This window comes from Symsagittifera roscoffensis, chromosome 5 (assembly GCF_963678635.1).
Source record: "Symsagittifera roscoffensis chromosome 5, txSymRosc1.1, whole genome shotgun sequence".
In the NCBI taxonomy this organism is placed as follows: Eukaryota; Metazoa; Xenacoelomorpha; order Acoela; family Convolutidae; genus Symsagittifera; species Symsagittifera roscoffensis.
Genome location: NC_087066.1, coordinates 64,993,791 through 65,008,746, shown reverse-complemented (window position 1 = coordinate 65,008,746; position 14,956 = coordinate 64,993,791). Strand labels below are relative to the sequence as shown.

Sequence of the window (14,956 nt, the reverse complement as noted above, 5' to 3'; positions counted from 1 at the left end):
CTTAGTAGCTGTTTGCTTCAATTGCTGGACATCCAAATTAGTGTAGTTTCTCAGCTGGATTAATTTGAATAGTCGCCTAATTAATAAAAAATTATATCGAAATTCAACAATCAAAACCTCATGAACATTAATCACTACTGATATATCTTTTTTATATTTGGGCTCTTGCCATTGATATTTTCAGGTTCTATTTTACTCGTTACGATCAGTAGATTGTATTATATATTGCTCGTTAATAGTCCCAATTTGGCCAAGATGATTATCCTTAAATCCCCATTATTTTACGAAAACAATCACAGGTGAAGTATTTTTGCTTAAGTTGAGCTCACCTGCACCGATCGCCCATGGATCAAAATCTGTTATATTGTCTTTTTGTATACACTATCGCTGAAATTACAAAATAATCGACTATAATCCATTAAAAATAGATTATATAATTTGTATTTTCTATGTCATATAATCCATTGTGGTTAATAATAATGCATTCAAAGTGGATTATAATACAAAAGTCTTTTTGTGAAATTGATCCAAATAATTTTTTATGATTGATTCAAAATGAATTATAAACATATTTTTTTGTCAGAGTAATCCAACATAATTCAATATAATCGATTATACTGCTGTTTTTGGGGTTTATTTAAGAAATTTGCAGAACTGTCATAAACATATCTCGTTTCCTGTTTTGCGCAAATATACTTATTACGTTCCAAAATTTTTTACACTTCACATAAGATTTTATTTCAATTAATATTTCTCTACTATTTTGTTTTCTCGTTTTACCACGATCGCCGTTCGCCCAAGCCCCTCTTACCAAACGAAACTCCAACTATTTCATCAAGGGGGTGGTGGTTGATAAACTGGAGAAAAACTGAGTAAACATGGGAATGGGAGCGGTTGAACATATTGAATTTTTACTTTTTTGCTTGTTGTAACTGTACAACACATGGCATAAAACTTTTTGCAAAATTCAAAAAAAAACTGCAAAATGCTTGAATTTGGTTTTTTTTAAAAAGACTAAAATCAAATAGAATGGATTATAATATATTTTTATTTCCAAAACAATCGAACCAAAAATAATTGCAATATAATAATTCTCGGTGTGAATTTATTATGTGTAATGAATTGAAATGGAATATTTTTGTCTGATAAATCCTTTAACAGCGATGCCTTGAATGTTCCGGCTGCCTACTAAGTTCATGGATTCAAAAGCGCTGCAAAAATGATGAAATGACAAAAAAATTGTTTTTGAAATACATTACCCACACATTATAGAATTGATATAATATAAGTGATATATTTTGCACATTTGAAACAGCATGCTTCAATTTTATTTGGAACGATCTCTAAGACGGATAATGTCTCCGCTCACGCGTTCAAAGCACGAAATAATTTGCGTGTTTATTGTCCCAAATTGACGAAACTGCGAGTATTTAAACCCTCATAACTTTGCGAAAAAAGATCACAGTTGAAACAAATATTTTTTTGGCTTGAGCCCAGGGAAATATTATCTTTCGAATGAAAGGGAGAAATAATTCCGGAAGAATGTTTTGTGAAAAAGAAGAAACTTGGGTGAAAAATTCAACTTAGCCGATCCCGGATATTCATAATTTGTTAAATAGCAGAAGTCTCTTCAAAATCCACTGAATTTAAATCTGTAAAAACTTGGGTAAAACTATAAATTAAGGTGGCAATAGACCCAAAAAAGTTCTTAGTTTTCTAACGCTTTCAAACAGTAGAAATTTCATTTGAAATTTAATTGATAACTTAAAACGTGAAAACCTGTAAAAATATAATGGAATTTAGTCTGTGAAATTTGATTTTAAAAAATGCGCATTGAAACTGAAAATATGGAATTTTTTGTTACTTTTTTCAAATAATTAAGTCTATGTTTTTTATGATTAAATTAGAAATATTTTAAAACAATTACACCAAAGCGTAGCTAAACGAACGCACCAAGGCACGTCCATGTGCACTGGCATCTACCTGAAAATAATTTGAGCGCGCAAAAAAAAAGTCCAGGTAGAAGCGAACGCGCGTGTGCCCCTGGACGTCCCTCTTCACCTTCATGTAGTTACCCTCCTGTGTAATTATTTTAAATATATTCTTAATTAATTACAAAAAAGCAATAATTTAATGATAAGAATAGATGAAAACACGTTCATAGCTTCATAACTGATCCCACGCAAAAACGAGCCTCCGCCAAGACTATGGATCAAAAATCAGTCTTCTGCCAAGTTACCTGGTCAAAATTTTATGGCGTGACCGAAACCGACCGTATAGTATTGAAGCTTTCTCAAAATTTCTGCAGCTCTGAAATAATATGAAAACATACATATCTTTTTTTCTGTTGTTCCTTAGTTTTTAGCTCACATTCGGATATACGCCAGAAAAAGCATTCAAAATAGTATTGATTATTGTCGAAAGCTGGGATCTTGTCTGTTGAATTTCTCCGACAATTGTCTTGAGAACAAAAAACCAAAGCGAGCTTAATATTTCCGTCCTATTCTTCGAAAGACGGAACAATAATTTTACGAAAAATGACCACAGCTGAAATTATTTTTCCATTTGACCTCAGGATAGCAATTTTTTTTAGATTACACAAAAAAAATCACAGTCAAAAAATGATTAGTTGAAACATCGAAAAGCTATTGAATGAATAAAAAAAAACCAAGCATAAATATTTCGTTTTATTCGAACGTCGGAACAAAAATTATGTAACTGTACCCGAACAAAGTTGAGTTGTCTGTTGTGACTCGAGAAGTTACTTAGTTGTTGCATGTATTCTGCGGGTGTCACCCCACGTTGCAGTCCATTGATTCGGAATGTTTCTTTTTGGTACGCACAACATCCTCCTTTATCATAAACAAGTAAAGTTTTTGTAGTTATAACTAATGCCAAATTGATGACTACAGGGGAGGATCTAAAGTTTTCTCGAAGGCAACAGGGCGCGGATGTATAAAAAGTAGTTACCAATTTGATGTTTTTTATTAGTTTGACCAAATTAATTTTCCGAGCGCTCACAGAACACTATAAAGACCCCATTTTGCCACAAATTTCTGCACCGCAGTCAAATTTTTAAAAACACAGACCAAAAATACCGTTTCGGGAACTTTATGGATATGTATTGACCAAAACATTGCAAACATTTGCTGAAATAAGCCTCGTTTGAGTTAAAACTATTGATGAAATTTTCAAAAAAAAATTCAATTTTTTTTTTACTTTTTCTTAAAACCATCCCCCGACACGCTATGTAAAAAGTGAGATAAGCTAAGTAGACTAAAGAGCATGTTTTAATCCAGTGTGGAAAGACTTCTAAAAGGGTTAAATCTCTGCTCACGCGTTTATAGCATGAAATTAATTGCGTTTCAATCGTCCCACATTGGCAGTATTTAAACCCCCATAACCAAAACTTTACAAAAAATGATCACAGTGAAAACATCTTTTTAAATTTGAGCTGAGGATAGCGATGCCTTCTGAATGATATAAAAAAAACTTTGTCAAAACTGCAAATTAAATAGTCGAAAGCTGTCTGGAGAAAAAAAAACTCCGAGAACAAATTTTCCGTCATTTTCTTCGAAAATAGTCGGAACATCGAGAGTGCTCGTATATACAAATTTACAAACAATACAACTTTTGTAAGCTATTTTAGCTACTCAATTTGGCAAAACTTGACCTGATTCAAAATACCTGTATACAAAAAAAAACAACGGGAAGTTTTGACGAAAAAAAATTGCAAAAATGACTTGCACGCAACTGGCTTTCTATCTAAAAAAAGTTGTTAAAAAACTTTTGAGAGAGGGAGAGAGGGGACACTTTATTGTTTCAATATACTTATGCAGTTGCAGAACTGATTGTATAAGAATCTAGTGTACAATATTACGCAATGGTTATATAACATAACAAGAAAAAACATAAATTACTACGAGGACGAATCAAATAATTGATTTAACAAAATAAATGTCCTTGGATGCGGAAAGACTCTCCTTATTGGGTAACAGGGTGTCATCTTTTCTTATGATGAAATTTTTCATCAGAGTTTTTGTCAATGTGTGCGGTAGGTTCGGATTATTGTGTTAAGGTTTCTGATTGATTTAAATAAGAAAGACTTACGAAGGAAATCAGTTTTACATGTTAAAGGGAACAGTAATGTTCCAGTTCGATGGTTATAGCGGAATTCAGAATTTGGGAATCTTATATACGTGAAAGCTGGGGCATCGTTTCGGCATAACCTGTGAAGGTAGTGTGCTGATCGGTACTCGATTATATTCCGAGCAGTAGGAATTTTGTGCTGTTTCCTTAGAAGTGTAACGGAATCTCGTTTGCTTATAATCATTATGATCCTGATTCCCCATTTTATTTGTTTTTCGAGTTTCTCAATTTTATCTTGCGTACATCCGTTTAGCGCATGCATGGATAGTGCAAATGGCTCAGTACAAGAGTATTTAACAGGAGAATTCTAGTACGCAGAGGGATTTTGTCTCGGATGCATTTTATCGTTTGGATTGCTGTAGCCATTTTTTGTAATATTTTATTGATTTCTTTGTCGAAAGTTCAGCTTATGTCAATATTGACGCCGAGAAATTTAACTGTCTCTGTTAAATTAACTTGATTGTTTCCAGCTTCCAATGAAAAATTTCCAGTTAGTTTCTTTTTCGACGGTGCAGAAAATACAATGAAATGGGTTTTGTCTACATTAATCATTAATCGATTTAAGTGAAAATACAAGAGAATTTTGTTGAAATTTTTTTCAATGCTCTTTAGTGCTGTTTCGGGATCTGAATGAAAACTAAGCAGAGTCGTGTCGTCGGCATATTGTACTAACGTACATGATTTGTCTATTGTTTGTGGCAAGTCATTTACATACAAGTTGAACAGCAGTGGTCCTAGTACAGTACCTTGGGGAAAATCTTGCTCTAATTTAAGCCAATCTGAGTGTTCGCCGTTTACTATTGTCAATTGCTGTCTGTTTTCTAGAAATGACTTAATAAGAGTTGTTGCTGACTGTTCAAAGCCAATGTGACTTAGTTTCCTTTCAAGGACTGAATGAGAGAGTGAATCAAATGCTTTAGATAAATCAAGAAATGCAGCCGTAGCTATGTTATTTTTATCGAGATGGAATCTGATTTTTTCTGTTGTGTATAAAAGAGCATCATTAGTTGAATAACCTGGACGAAAGCCAAATTGTTTTGGATTTAGAATATTGGAATTTGCTAAAAATTCGTGAATTTGGGATGAAAAAATTTTTTCAAACAACTTCGATAGAGTGGGTGTTATAGAAATTGGACGGTAATTTACTGGATCTGTCGAGTCACCTTTTTTTGAATATGGGAAAAACGTGTGCCTTTTTTAAGGTATATGGGAATACGGATTTCGAGATGCATTCATTGATAATCATCGTAAGAATTGGGTTTACAGTATTAATGCTGTCTTTTAGAGCCCAAGCAGGGATTTTGCTTGGTCCTAATGGCTTGTTTAAATGAAGTAATAAAATTGCATTTTTCATTTCTTTGTGAGTTATGAACCTGAATTGAAAATGCCTATTTGTTTTGCTGTGTACACTGTACTCAGTTGGTACATCTATGGGAGGAACCGCGTTTTTGTATTCTCCTAATGTTGAGAACCTGTAGTTAAGGAAATTTGCAGTCTTCTTATTTTCAAATATAGTGACGCCAAACGAATTCCGTAGATCACCTATTTGCGTTCCTGATAGAGTTTATGAAATTTCATTGTTTTTTTGGACAGTCAAGCATTTTGAATTGGGCTGTTTTCTCTTTCTTGTATAAATGTTTTAGATGATTGTTGTATTTATTTCTTATTCGTTTATAGTTTTCAAAAATGGCATCTGTTCTTGATAATTGATATGCCTTTAGAAGATTTTCTTTTTCCTGTTTTAAAGGTCTATTGACTGAGTTAAGTACTTTACCAGACAGCTGTAGCTGCGGTTTATTTTGGGTATACTTCTGCTCTAGTGGTGCGTGAGCGTTTAGTGCATGCGAGAAAATATCTTCAAATTTAATAACATTTTAGAGACATCGTTTTCTTGGTAGACGAGAAACCATGGACTCTGTTTAAGTTCCCTTAGAACCTATTTTTACAGTAATTGGTTTTGTTGAAGCAAAAAGTTCGAATTGAAATGGTTTTTTCGAATCGTTTTAGTTTGCTAATACACATTGTTATTAAATGGTCCGTGTTTATAGGTGGTTCTGCTACAATAGTTTCTTTACAAAGAGATTTGATTGCTACAATGTTATCTAAAATGGATTGGCTGTTTTTAGAGTTGTATGTCGGCATCGACTTATTGGTTATTGACAAATTTTATGGTTTAATAGAATCGCTGAGAAATTTAGCTTCATGTTTATTCAAGTAGTTAATATTGAAATCACCCAAAATCGTAACATCTCGCGCTTCAGAGGCAGCGTAATTGATACCCTTTAGTGTATCTTCTATAAAAATTTCCTTGAATTGGTTGTGTGGATTGTAGGCAATAGCAATTATCTGTCTTTTTGATTTTTTTGAGATGATTGGGCTATATTCCACCCAAAGTCCTTCAAAATGGGAGGGACGTAGATAATTTAAATCTTCTCGAATCTTAGGGTTAAATTTTTTCGGAATAAGAAGAAGAGTACCACCACCTGCGTGTTGACCAGTGCATTTTTTGTTACGGTCGCATCTAAAAATTTCATGGGTTGTTTTGCAGAATGAATAAGTTTTATGATTGCATGTTTCGTCAAGCCAGGTTTCCGTAAGACCGATAATTGTGTTTGAGTCAACTATTTCTGACAAGAAACGTATTTCCATGTGTTTGTTCTTTATGCTTCTACAATTTAGAGTTATATATTTGAGGAAGTTGTGGTGTTCCTTTGCTTTGTTTGCCAAGATTTCATATAAAAGTGCGGGACCTGGATTGACTTCGATGTCCCCACCTTGAAGGAGCAGGATTTCCAACATTCCAATCTGAAAGGTTAGTATCACAACTGCGCAATAGATGCCAGCTGTGAATCTAAAGTGGCGGTTAGACGTCATGTTTCTAGTTTTGAGTAGTGCGGTGCTGTTGGGTACATTGTAATTAATGGGAATGCTAGTTAAAAGGGAGAAAATAAGTAGAGTCTTTAAAAACCATTGGCTAAACATAAATTTGATAGATCCAGATCATTGGGTAATAGACTACTAAAACAACATTAGTATCTATTATGGCGTAAGTCATAATTACTACGATTGGTATTCATATAATTGTAGGTTTGATTGTTGCTGAAACCATGGCTCGCAAGACTCTTTGGGTGCTCGGGGCCCCACGAGACTTGGCTTGAACCAGGTTCCATACGATTCCTCTGAGGGTGCGCTGGGCCCCTAGAGTTGGAAGTATTCGGAGAAACAACTCGAGGTGATAAGCTGGATAATGGTAGCACCTTTTCCATGATTGCATTTTTTAAAGTACTAACAGAACGCATCAAGTGTACTTCATCAAAGAAGATTGACTGATAGTCATTTATGCTGACAATTTTATCGTATATAGGAACAATTTGATACTTTTTTCTTAAATTTACGAGCAATAAGGCTGTTGAATTCAGTTATACACTTACCACTTACAGAATCGGGTCCCGATTTCACAGGCGGGACTTGGCATATATTGATTATTGCAGGTGAAAACTTTGTCTCAATTTCACTAATGGTGGCGCAAAAAGTTTCAAATATATCATCTACAGGCTTGTGTAGTTCCCTTGTGAGGGAATTGGTGCCGTCCTGGAAGGTTACTGATTTCAGCTCAGTATCGTCGTACTTTTTCACAACTGATTGTTTCTCGCTGCAAAATGACTCGCGGTAAGAATGAACGGCCACGTCTTTGGGCAGCTCCTTCGTGTCAAACTCCGCTAAAAAACTCGAACCAATAATCAAGTTTTGAGTATCATTGGGGATTACTTTGGCAGCAAAATCAATAGGTGCTCTGAGTCCTTTTGCGTTTTGATTACTGTTTGGAGGATTACTGGATGTTGCTAGTACATTGACAAGGTTATATTTTTGAACGTAGTACTTATCTTTTTGTTCGGGATTGAGTTTCTTGAAGTCGTCGGGCAGCATCAGAAGCATTGGTGTTGACATTGTGTGAAGCCAGGAAAAAGCCAGGAATAATGGTGCTGTTGGTGTCAAGGATAATATGCTGAAGTTAGTAGTCAGTGCCCAAAGAATGGCAACTAGTGTTTCATCACTCTCTGAAACTATTTAATAAGTTTATCACAACAATTAGGCTAATTGTTTTGAAAAAATTATTTGCCTTATTCAAACATACTTATTTTTACACCAGAATCAAATTGGGCGAGCATAGCGTGGCCCTTACCAATCAAAGATTAGCACAATTAATACTTTACGGAAACTTTTTCGGAGAGTCATTCTTAAAGTTTTTCTAAAGGCGCCTTGATCAACATAAAGTATTAACTGTCCCGAGACTTGTAGATTCACGCCTGGTCTTAAAACATATCCTAATCAAACGACTGGTTCGATCGCAACAGATTTTCATGTGCTGCTTTTGAAAAAGTAGCAGTTTAATTTTCGGATTTTTAAAATTCAAACTAGTGATCACGATATTTGCCAGACAAGATTTGCGGAAGCGTTTAGGAGTTTTGCTGCCAATCATTGATCAATCTTTACAGACTGCGACTTCTTGGGTACAATTTGTCTTCGCATTGGGTTCAGTACAAGAGTGTCGAGTGTTGACGAAAAAATAGCATTAAAATGCCAAATATTATTTCCAAACAAACAAAAAAACGTTTAGACGACTCTTTAAGCTAATGATGTGTAAGCTGTAAAAACCATTTCGCTGGCAAGAAAGGCAGAGAACGGTCAGTTATTTCTACGAGCATCAATCCAATCAAATAAGACTGTTTTTGTTCTTATTAGGACAAGACTCCAAATTTTCTGGAGGTTCTTTGCGAATGCTTGAAATCAATTTAGGTTGAAGCATGCTATAGCTTGGGAAAAAAGTTTAGAAAAAAAACAATCATACAAAACTCGAAGTTTGTTTTTCAAAAATTTTTTTGTCCCAAATTTTATTGTAGAGTCAGGGGCGGATTTAGAAGGGGGGCCGACACCCCCCTCAGGGATTCGACTCCCTAGCGACCAAAGGGTACCCCCATTGTACTATTTTGATATATCTTTACTTGATGACGGACCCTAAAAACTTTTTAAATACTAATTTTGAGGGGGGAGCCTGTTTTTTAAATACTAATTTCTAAATAATAATTTTTGGTCAAAATTTTCCAAAAAACTGCCTAAGAACGCTTTTTTGGCTTGTTCTTCAAAATTTTGCCGAAACAGGGGTCTTTTTAGTGATTTGGGAGAGTTCGGAAAATCAATTTGGTCGACCTATAAAAATTAAGAGGTCGACAAAATTTTCGAAAACCTAGATTCGCCCCTGTGTAGAGTACAACCTGATTTAATTTGCATCTATGAAAACAATATTTGGACCAATTAGCATGCTTTAACTCATTTTGCTTTTTTATTGAGCCTGATTAATTTGTCGCGCTAATGAAAAATAAGAAATTTCAAGAGTTTTAGTTATCTAAAAATACTAAAAAACAGTGAGCTCAAACCTCCAAATTTAAAACCCGCGTTTTGTTTTATGAAAAAAAAAGAATTAAAAAATTGATTTTGAGCGCATGTTTTATTTTAAGATACTTATTTTGAGCGCAAGCCATCAATATCTTTCGGATGTTGAAGGCATCAATATCTTTAGTAAATAAGTTACATCAAAAATAGCCATCCATCGGATGTTTTCTGGAGAAAACAGAACCAGCCCAAGCAAAAACATTTTGTGAATCAGAACAGCAAATTATACTCTTCTCAGTTGCGTCATAGAAACTTGCAAGCAAACAAATTCTACCTCAAGTAACAAAATTCGGTTAAGAGAGTTTTTTATTATGGAAAAATTGACAATTGTGATCATTTTTGTGATTCAACAGGGAGTTTGAAAATGCTAATTTGGCCTATTTTCGATAAGTAACTTGCGATATAAATTCTATTGCCAAGTATCAGCCATTTATTCCGGCTGTGAAATCATTCCAATCTGAAAGGGGGCAAAATATTTGGATCAAATATTTAGTACTTAACAGGAAAAAAAATCATTTTTTCACGCCTTAAATTACTTCAAAAACGTTAAAAGGTAGTTAATTTTTAAAGGCCAAAAATTCAGCCAAACCAACTCAAAAGAATTAACAAGGATAGCTGGTTTCTGAGTAAGTAGCACAGAATGTTCCGACCATAAACTTAAAATTTTTTTTTCATTATTGTCGTTTTTTGGCATAAAATGGAGCTGAACAATAAACTAGAGATTATATATATTTGACAATCAGAGTAAAATCAGCAAATTGAAAAGTATTTTTGTAGAAAAATGACTTTTTCATTTTTTTTGCAGTTTTTGAAGTTTTCGATTCCAAAAAGGCGCTGAAATACTCCAAAAAGCTAATAATACTAGAATAAATCAACGTTTTTACGTTTTAATCTAAGCTATTGAAAGCTTTTAAGCCAATAAAATGAGCTATTGTCAGCCTGCTCGATCGCTTTATTCGCTTGACAAAAACCGAAAATTTTAAACCGCTTTTTCTCTACACTTGGAAAGTTTTAATGTCGTTCGAATTACGACTGTAAGGGCTTTAATTAGATTATATCACTCAAATGTCTCCTTTGATTAATTGTGGTGGCTTATTTTGCTAGAAAAGCAAAAAAGACTAATTTGAATTTTTTCCCTATTTTTCAAACAATCGGGACAAAAAGTTGACAAGAAACTAATAAATAGTTTTAAAGCCGTTCTATTTGAAACATTTTCCCACTTTCTGCACTTATCTTTTTCTTTGGTTTTTTGAACGCTTCCTTCAAAATGAATGACAATCGAAGCGATTTTAAAATAAAATTTAGAAACTGTTGGTCAAAAGAGGTCACTATGTCACGCAAGAATAATTCCATATTTATAATGAACATTTGGGTGAGTTTGCTATTTGAATCTTACTCACGTTATGCTAGCGAAAATCCTACAATTGAATTTATTTTCATTTTTTATAAGCCCCCTCCAAGCTCCCACCATTCAAATTTGAGCCTTTTTCCAAAGGGGAGAGAGATGTACTCTATTTGTTGATACCTTCTATGTGGCGATCGTACTGAACGCAGTCCAGACTTTCTGGACTATGACTTGGCTGTTGCGAATCGAGACGGGAGTTTTCCCAATTTAAAAACCTTGGCGCGACTGCAACATTTTGGCTAATGACTTTCCGGAATATGACTTGGCCGTCGCGACTCAAGACGGGACTTTGCGCGGTTTTGAAAAAAACCTGAGCGCGACTGCAGAATCCTCATTTGCGACTTAAATCGCAGACCTCGACCAGGTACAAAGGCACATCCAAAAAAGCTAGTTGAATACTTCTTAATCGAGGTTTGCGCTTAAGTTTCTTATAAGGTTGGCTAGCAATGTCATCCGGCCAGACTGGCAAAGATAAATAAATATATATTTGTAGCTCACTACGTTGAACAAGTCACTTGACTTTGTACGACCATAAAATCGTAACATGAGTGTTATACAGAATTTGAATAAAGACTTTCCGAACTAGTTGTCTTCTTTGAGCTCTCAATTAATCTCATTTGTTATTTACCAATCCGTTCGGATTCAATATTAAGATAGATCATACTTTACGGTATTACATGGCGCAGTCAGCAGGATTCGTAAAAAAACATGTAGCATCAACCCATTTTTGGGAAATGGCCTCAGCGGAACCGCCTTTTGAACGGTCTAAGTGTGCAGCAATTATCGAAATGGCTGTGTTCGCGAAAGACGGGATAGAAGTCCGAAATCGATTACGAGACAAGCTTGAATTAGTAGACCCACCGAAACCAATTTTGGAAGTTGAAATAACTGGAGAAACCGACGCACAAAGGAAAAACAGAGAAGCGCGAAACCAAGAACAGCGTATCGGATGGGAGAACAGATGCCAAAAAGCTCGCGAAAAGGGGCGTATTGTGTAATTTAGCGGCATGGGTCGAAACGGACACAAAGGTGAGAATTTTTTTGTTTCTATGCTTAGGCACAGAAGGCCAGAGACAAGTACAACAAAACGGCCAGGATTGGACTTACAAACTACAACAACCAAAAGTCCCATTTGAGGATAAATATTGGTCAGATAAAGGGTTATCGCATTCGAACGTCGTAAAGAAAAACAAAGAAAAACCGAATCGCTACAGCAGTTTCATGCCGACTTAGTAGAGCTCGCATCAAGAACAGATTGACAGATTGCGAGGACCGCAACGTTGAGTGGGTCAGAGACATGCTCACGGCACAAGCATAACGACAAGTTGGCGAAGAAACTGTTGGCGGAAACCCGTTCCCCACAGGATGCCTATGAGTACGCATTCCAAAGAGAAAATGGTATCGAACACAGTAGAGCTTCAAATTAAATGGTATCGAACTAGTAGAAATCAAATCCATTCGGATCAGCAACATCGACTACTATAAAGTAAAAACCAATGGGTTACATCCAGCCTCGAGGCTGGGATGGACAGATACAAAACACAAACATCAATAGATGAAGATACCTAAGAGAGCAAAAATAACACACAGCAAAAACAATGCTGCAAATGCGGAAAAACATTTGGTCCCTACTATTTACAAACTTGTCCGGGAAAAACGAAAATATGTGCGAAGTGCGCAAAACGGCGACATTTTGCGAAAATATGCTGATCGGCAAACGTAAATTACTTACACAATAACAACAAAAAGCAACCCCCTGAAGAAGACGATCAAACTCAAAATTCAGAAGAAAATGACCCAGTCGCATTCGCCAAAACGGATGGGAATAATTGCAAAGAAATACTTCTTTTAGTAATGACAATTTCCGAAACGTTCGAGATAAAAATCATCCGTAAAATTAACTGACGAAGACCTAGATGGACACATCGTTAAATTAAAGAAGAGATCAGAATCCATATTCGCAATTGCTCTTTCTGTAAGCCCAATGTCTTTTCTGAACGAGAGTACAGCACGTCGACTGAAACAAAACGACAAAACGACAGCTCCAATTACGACATTTTCAATATTAAAATATATCCCCTCGGAAGATGCCGCAGGAAGATTGGCATGCTACAACATATTACTACTTCAAATCGGGATAAGACTGATACATGAAAACCCAAATTGAATCAAATGCTCAATATCAACGAGGGGAACAATCAAACATGGATAAACAATCGGTGAAACTTATTTTTACGCGGTTATTTTACGCAACAGTGCATCAGAATCGGAAACACAAAAAACCACGTGATGATTCAATTGTCTCAATAGAAGGGAGGCCGAATACCAATCCTCCATCAAGAATGGTTCAAAAACGAATTGAACAATTTGATGAACTAAAAAACACATTGTGAAACTAGAAAAAAGGTTGGACAAATATTTCATTGGTCCGATCGTAATTACCGTGAAAAAAAAAACAAACAGTAAAACTGGCGTTGGGTTCAAATAAAATTAATAAATTCTTCCACTAAATAAAATATTAGATGTCAAACATCGAACTACTACAGGATAACATTACACAAGCAAAAAAATCAAAAAAAAATGGACACTTTTCTCAACATTTGATTAGCGCTATGCTTACTCGCAAATCCCTCTGGATCAACGAACTCGAGAACAATGCATCTTTAGCCTCCTCGGGGTAACGCAACGGGGACGTACCAATTCCAAACAGGCTTCTACGGCCTCACGGGCATGCCAGAATTTCGAAAAACAATCGATCTCACGCTGACAAACCACAACAATAGCTACGCATACTTAGACTTTAAACTGATAGTAACCAAAGAATCACTAGAGGTACACAAAAAAGCATTACAAAGAGTAATACAAAAACTTGATGAGGAACACTTAGCTGTCTCCGTAGACAAATGTTAGTTTACAGTCAAACAATTGGAATGGCTAGGCTATAGCATAGACAGTGTGGCCACCACAATATTAATAAGAAAAACAGAGGCATAGAAGAATTAACTCCACCAAAGCGTTCAAACAATTAAAAATTTTGTGGACTCGATACACCATTTCACAAGGTACATTCCATATCGGGCACAAACCGCTGCAGCAATGCGTCCTATCCTACAAAAACAAACAGACAAATTTAAAACTCTGGATTGGAAATCGACATAAGACATAACTTTCAACAAGATCAAAAAATAAGTTACAGAAATAACGCAAAATTGACACATTGAAAAAAACCTCGAAACCCGCATGGTCTGCAACGCATGAAATTTCGGTTTAGGCAGCGCCCTAGAACAGCAGAACACAGAGGGTTGGTAGCAAACGCGTACACGTTGAGACTTTTAAATTTTCTGGAAGAAATTTATTCAGTGAACGAACTTGAGATTTCGGGCTTAGTATAGACAAAAGAGCAGCTCAAATACTATTTGTACGGGAAAAACATTACCGTCAGCACAGACCACCAGGCTTTCATCAGCGCATTCAACACAAGCTAAAGATCAAAAATTAGCCAAAGTAGACTAGCAAGATGGATTGACTGGTTAAACCCTTTCCACTTTGACATAAAACATTTTGCGGGAACAAAATGGGATTAATAGACTACATGACCCAAAATGCAGTCGGATTAGCAAAACCACCTAGCGAGTACGACGAGGATATTGTGGTGGCGTCAATCAACTCATTCATACTTAATCTTGAGATGATTGAGAACTTAATTCCAAAACCAACTAGCCAATGAGAAGTGAGCACTGAATCGACCGATCAAAAAGTTCGAGGAAGATGAAAGGACTCTAACAAGCCAAACAAAATCTCAAGTTCACTTCAAACCTTCCAAACAACTCGCAAACGGTTAATCGACCCAAAAAAACCTAAATTACTTCAACATCCAGTCGGAAACAAACACACTGAATAAAAAAACAAACTTTGTCAACCTAACCCAAGTACTAACAAACAAAAGAAACA

General features: G+C 35.5%; 2 protein-coding genes across 2 annotated transcripts in view; one reads left to right on the top strand and one right to left on the bottom strand.

Annotated features, from left to right (window-relative positions):
* Window positions 1-8,240, bottom strand: part of LOC134846912 (prelamin-A/C-like) — a 401,765-nt gene extending 393,525 nt beyond the window's left edge. Inside the window, exon 1 of the mRNA XM_063864337.1 lies at window positions 8,216-8,240. The gene's annotated coding sequence lies outside the window, so the exon portion shown is untranslated. The remainder of the gene's footprint in view (window positions 1-8,215) is intronic.
* The window catches only part of LOC134846914 (dihydropteridine reductase-like), a 168,092-nt gene that overhangs the window by 136,715 nt on the left and 16,421 nt on the right, over window positions 1-14,956 (top strand). The window lies entirely within an intron of this gene.